Source organism: Cryptomeria japonica, chromosome 2 (genome assembly GCF_030272615.1).
Source record: "Cryptomeria japonica chromosome 2, Sugi_1.0, whole genome shotgun sequence".
Taxonomy (NCBI): domain Eukaryota; kingdom Viridiplantae; phylum Streptophyta; class Pinopsida; order Cupressales; family Cupressaceae; genus Cryptomeria; species Cryptomeria japonica.
In genome coordinates, this window is record NC_081406.1 from 156,889,891 (window position 1) to 156,896,696 (window position 6,806).

Below are 6,806 nucleotides of genomic sequence, written 5' to 3' on the forward strand. Positions count from 1 at the left end.
GTCTCATCTAGAGATCATTTGGTAGCTCCTCAACAACTTCAATCAAAACTTTCTTATAAATGTCCAAATGAAGAATAATGCTTTCTTCAATAGTGTTTCTATCAGTGTCATTTGAAGAAGTATACCATTTGATCACATTAGACAAATTACCTTCCTCTATTATTTCATTTAGTAAGTCATTCAATGTGGGGTTTACTGGTGTCTTTTTCTTCTTAGGTGTGAGTTTCTTCTTTGGTTCCCTAACTTCTTGTTGTTTCTTCCTTAATTTTCTTGTTTTCTTCAGAGAAGGAGAGGGTATTGGTGAGGGTTTTCTCTTCCTTTCCACTCTTTTGAACTCAGCTGCCTTACTACTATCATTGTCAGAAGATGTGTCAATTGGTGAAATATGTTCCTTGGATTGAAGTCCTTCTTCAAGCTCACTAGATGATATTCCACAAAGGTTCATGAAAATTTCTTTCATTTCCTTTACTTTCTTGGATGAATCCCTAATGTATTTGTCTCTTTTCTTCTTATTTTTCTCCATTGACACTTTACTCTCTATGGTTTCTGCATTTCTAAAGGATTCTTAAGATGGCTCCATTGGTGCATGAAGCAGTGCTTTTGCATACATTTCTAGAACATTTAGATCCACCTCATAACCCATTTCAGTAACCCAAATAGTTCTAGGTCTTACTACTTCCATCTAGGTTTCATCTCTTTTGATGACAAAGCAGATTTCCTTGTCATATTTCTCAACTATGCTTTGAGGAATCCTTTTCCTAGCTCTCATCTTAGATTGAAAAGATTTAAATTACTTTGTTATGTTGTTATCTCTATCAGTTACCATGTCGGTAAAATCTTCTTGTAGTTGTTTTCCTACTAGTATATCATAACCAAAGTCTTTAGGTCCTGTACTGGGGATCTCTTTAGTGAAATATAGCAATAAACATACCAAAAGGTTTCCAAAGTGGAAATTACCCTTCTTGTCTCCCTTAATCTTTTTCACGTTGTCAATAAGCTCATCTTTTAACCATTAGCACACATCTATCTTAGCATTGTTTTTTATCATTTCATGTGTACGGTAAATACAAAGACTAAAAACATAATTGAGTTTGTTAGCATGCGTGGCTTTGTATCCAAGAACCATACTTACATATCTCACATTAATGTCATTAATGTCATTTACTCTAAGTGATCTCTTGTCAAATGTTGCTCCCGTAAGGCTTGTCACCATTTTGTTGGGAATCTTCTTTGTCTTATCAGGTCTACTACCAGTTGAGGGTAAACCAATAACTACCCTAATTGCTTGTCGGGTTATCTTACAAACATAATCCAACCATAGGAATTCTCCATGTGCTCTACGCAATGCAATCCTTACCACTTCCTCTAGAAATTGAGGGATATTTAGTATCTTGTGTTTGAGTTTAACAATTCCATGTTCATCACAAATGACCTTATTAAACATTTTCATTAACTCCTTAGATCCTAGATCTTCTATATTCTAATGTATATAAATCCTAGGGTCTTCTGCAAATGCTACTCCCTTAGGTATTTTTGGAAAAGCTCCTATAGAGTCATCTTGCTTTGCAATCTCGGGAATTATCTTGAAAACAGGCCTAGGGCATTTCACATTCTCCACAATGGGAGGGTTTAGAATAAATTTAGGAAAAAAAGATGAAGTAGCCATTATGAAAAATACCTCTTATCCAGATACTTGCTGAATTCTTGAAAAACACTTCTTAGATTTGCCTTGAATTCCTTTGCTTGATTTTGCGCTTACAGAAAGTTTGAATGCTCGATGAGTTTGAAATGAGGGTTTCTCGATGCTTTGTAGCCAAAAAGTTCTTCAAAACATCATTAAATGCTTGTCAGTTAAGTGAAAACTTAACACACCTACCAGTAAAGAAGAAATGTATCTTCTCACCATTAACCGAGGGTAGAAAGCATGTTTTTCAATTCATTGCCATACCCCCAAGGGATTGTTCCTTAGTTACATGAAGAATCTTCTACCGGTGGAGGATTTCTCTATTCTACTGGTGAAGATATAGTTTCACCTGTTCTCTGATCTCATTTCTTAATCCACTGTTTAGAAAATTCTTTCTTTACTTCTTCTACCTTCTCTTTTCCCTTCAAGCTAGATATCATATTGTTTGTCGGTGCATTCTTGCTTCTATAGAATTTAGCAATATGTCCAATCTTGTTACAAGCATAACAAGTCACATTATTCCTCTAAATAGCCTTTCCATATCCTTGACCGGTTTGTGATATGCATTGATTATATAAATGTCCAAATCTTCCACAAACATAACATTTCACATTCATTCTACAATTTTTTGAATCATGACCAACTTTGTTGCATTTGGAAAATTGACCGGTGGGTGAGTTTGTATTTTGATTATTTCTAAATCTACACTAATTTTCTCTATGACCATATTTGTTGCAATTGAAACATTTTCCATTAAATTTATAAGGATTAGGTTGTCTTACTGGTTTGTTCTAATCTTGATTGTTTGCAGTACTGGAACTTTCTCCAAATTCAAATCCAAGTCCATTAGTATCTCCATTAGGCTTCTAACTTTTCAGCATGTCATCAAGCTCCTCTTAACTTTTTTTGAATTTGTCTTTGTGTTTATTTGCAGTAGCCAACTCATTTTCCAGAATTCTGACTTCTCTCATAAGCTCAGTTTTATCATGTTGCATGTGAACCAGATCTGTCTTCAACATATCATTTTCATGACTAAGTCTCAGATTTTCATTTCCAGCATCATTAAGTCTTCTTCATTCTTCTTCCTATCTAAAATATCTTTACATAGCCTCATAGTCATATCTTGCATTTCATTCTTCATATTATTGTTTTCTTGTCTCAACTTGTTTGCACTATCTCTAAGAGTTTATTTTTCATCATCTTCTCTATGCATCTTCTTAGGAAGTTCTTTTATTCTATTTTGTGCTATAGAAAAGTTCTTCTGAAGTCCTTTAATCAATTTTTGTGTAGTCCTTAGATCATCTTCAAGTTTGATATTCTTCAACTTTTCTGCATCAAAATCTTCAAGGGCTCCTTCCAACTATTTTCTTAAGTTCTCCATCTATACCAGTGTTAGAATCTTCCTCAAGATGTTAGGCTTTTGAAAATAGAGGACTAGGCTCTGATACCAACTGTTAGAATCAATGATAGTCCCAAATACACTGAGAGGGGGGTGAATCAGTGTCTAACTAGTTTTCAAAATATTTATACTTATTTAAATCTTTGCATCCCAAATAGTGTACCGGTAAATAAGAATTAATGCAGCAAATAAGAATAAAAAAGACATCATAGAAAACACACCATAACACAAGATATTTAATGAGGAAACACGATGTGGGAAAAACCTCGATGGGATTTGTGACTCACAATATTTACTCACTGGCCAATGAATAAATACTACTTACAATGAGGGGCCTACACATGCAGGGAGGCCAATAACCTAGAGCACACTGCTCAGTAAGAGTCACACTAACTACAAAATGGATTATCAAAATCCAACAAAATGTACTACTTCAAAATAGCATCTCTCATGCCAGGTTTAGTATCGGTTTAAGCTTAGTCAATAACCAAAACCTTCATTGTCAACTATATTACCTCATACAAAATTGCCTTATACTTCTCATCCATCTGCTTACAAAAATCACCTATAAGATCTCATACATATATGAGTCTATTACAATTTACTATATCAACTTTTACAAAAGATAATTACATTACAAAACAATAAATAAAATTTTATTCCATGTCGGCCTCAATGTTGATATGCATTATTGTCGATGTTGGTGAAGTGTCTGTCGGTGTATGTAGAAGTCTATTGCCGATGCCGATATCTGTCGATTGGTTGCCAGATGATTTCCAGTTGGTTTCCATCCATGACAACATCAACTATTCTCATAAGAGTGTATAATGCCAACATTTTGCCCCTCAGATGATGGTGAGAAGTCAAAATCCTTCTTTACCGACACATATGTTGAGTTATAATGGAAAATCACTTAACCGGCGAAGCATTTAATGCAGTTGTTAGTTAACTTTTTGGATATAAAGCATTGAAATTTCTCATTTTGACTCACCAAGCATTCGAAGAGCACAAAAGTAGAGCATTGGCATTCAAGACGCGAAGCAACAAATATTTTCTAGGGCATCTAAGGTTTTCACTTATATTCGATAAAAAAAGGTATTTATTTTGCATCATGGCTTCTTCATCTTTCATTCTTGAATTCATAGAAAACCCTACTATTGTGGAGAATATCAAATGTCCTAGGTGAGTTTTTAAGATAATTCCTAAGATAGCAAAGATGGATGACTCTATTGGAGCATTTTCAAAAATTTCGAAGGGAGTCACATTCGCAAAAGACCCTAGGGCATACATTCATTGTAATATTGAAGATTTAGGGTTTGAGGAGATAAAGAACATGTTTATGAAATTCATCACAAACAATCAAGGTGTAATCAAACCTGGACATAATATTTTGGAAGATTTAGGGTTAGTTAACATCCTTTATATGCCTGAATTTGAAGATGAAATTGTTCGATATGTTCTAAGTAGAATTCATGATTAATTCTTATGGGTTGACTTCATCTTCAAAATTACCAAGGAAGCTATTAAAGTTGTTATAGGTTTACCCTCTATTGGCACAAGGCCTGAGAAGAAGAAAATTCCAAACAAAGGTGTTATGGATCTAACTAGTGCTACATCTAATAACAAATCACTCAGGATAAGTGACATAAATGATGACAATGTTAAATATGCTAGCATGCTTATTGGTTACAAGGTTGCACATACAAATAGGTTGAATTGTATTTCTAGTCTATGCATTCATGGTGCTTATGAAATGGTAAAGAATAATACAAAAATTGATCTTTGTGAATGGTTAAGAGATAAATTGATAGATAGCTTGGACAAAATCAAGGGTGATAAAAAGGGAATATTCAAATTTGGGAATTTAATTGTATGTTTGATGCTATACTTCTCAAAGGAGATTCCCAACATAGGCCATGGAGACTTTGCCTATGATATTTTTGTGTGAAAACAAATTAAGGAGGCAATTTCCGGCATGGTTTCAGAAGGAAACAAGTAGGTAAAGAAATACTTCAAAAAATTTCAACAAAAAATGAAGCAAAGGGAAAGAATCCCTCAGAGTATTGTTGATAATTATGACAAATTGATATGTTTTGTTATAAAGAGAGATGAAATATAGATGGAGGCTATCACATCTAGAACTGTTTAGGTAACATAAATGGGATATGAAGTGGACACCAATATTTTGGAAACTTATGCCCAAAGACTTCTAGATGCCCCACTAGAACCTATTGAGAAGATCTTTAGCACTGTTGAAACCATAGAGAAAGATGTTGCTATTCAGAAGAAAGGAAAGAAAAGGGATAAAACATTGAAAGATGCTACAAAATTTGTCAAAGATGTTACCAAAAGATTATTGAAACTTGAATAGTTGAGTGATCTAGTTGCAAGCATAAAAGAAATAAAGTCTAACCAGCAATTTGTAACACATGTTTTCCCTGTTGTTACCTCATCTGAGACTAATAGTGACAAAGCTAGGATATTTAAAAGGGTAGATAGGAAGAAGAGAAAATTTCCACTAGCACCTACTCTGTCACATAAGATGACAATGATGCTTAGAAATAAAGGATAGGTTGTGAGAGAGCCTAGTGGTCCAAAGAAGAAGATTACGTAGAAGCAAATAACACCAAATAAATTTGATACTCTTTCCTTGGTAGAGCTCATTAATGAAATAACTTAGGATGGTAATCTCAGCAATGTCCATAAGTTTTATCATTCTTTAGATGATTCAGATAAGAACACTATTGAAGAAAGCATAATCTTATATATATATATATATATATATATATATATATATATATATATATATATATATATATATAAGTTCTTATTGAAGTCATTGATTTTCTCCCCAATGACTTATATCTAAGACTTAAGGCAAAAAGAATGTCCATCATAGAATTGGATAAGAAATTGAAGGTTGAAGCACCGTTGGTTGTTCATCCAGCTAAGTCTAGACAAGAAATAGATGAATTGATAGCAGAATCTAACAAAACTATTTTTGTAAGTGGTCACTAGCAAGTAAGCCTCATGGCCGACAGGACAAAGGAAATCGCAGATGAGACAACAGACAAATGAGATAATTTCTTTGTGGAGGAAGAGAAAATAGAAGAAAAATAAAGACAAAAAGATGACAAATCTTTTACTAAGGTATATCAAAAAGGAGATAACAGGAAGAATAAAGTTGGCAGTGTTCCTGACTTAAAAATAAAAGATAACTTACCACCACCGACTCAGAACACCCCACCAACAACAACAGAGGCACAGATAGAAGTATAAAATCATCCCGTAGAAAAGAAATCAGATGAAGAAAAAGAAATAGATGTGATTGATCCCAAGTCAAACGTTCTATTCACAGTGAAGGTTGACACTCAGGACATCAACATTACAATGGATGATACCTCTATTCCAGAAATTGGTAAGGACCAATCCACTAACACTCCTTTAAATATTGATTGATAAAATAACTGTTGATGATGCAAATAAAGTTGTAGATAAAGAAAATTTTGAGGAGATGAAATAAAAATTTGTAAATATTGATATTTCTGACTCACCGGTCAAGGCAGTTGACACTCAGTAGGATATAAGTAATGATGACATACATATAGATACTACTAAGGTCATCAATATTGAGATACCGACAGATAAAGCACAAGAATAGACAACATCTAAACTGACAAAGGATAAGAATGAGAATAAGGAAGAGGAAGAGACTAAGATAGC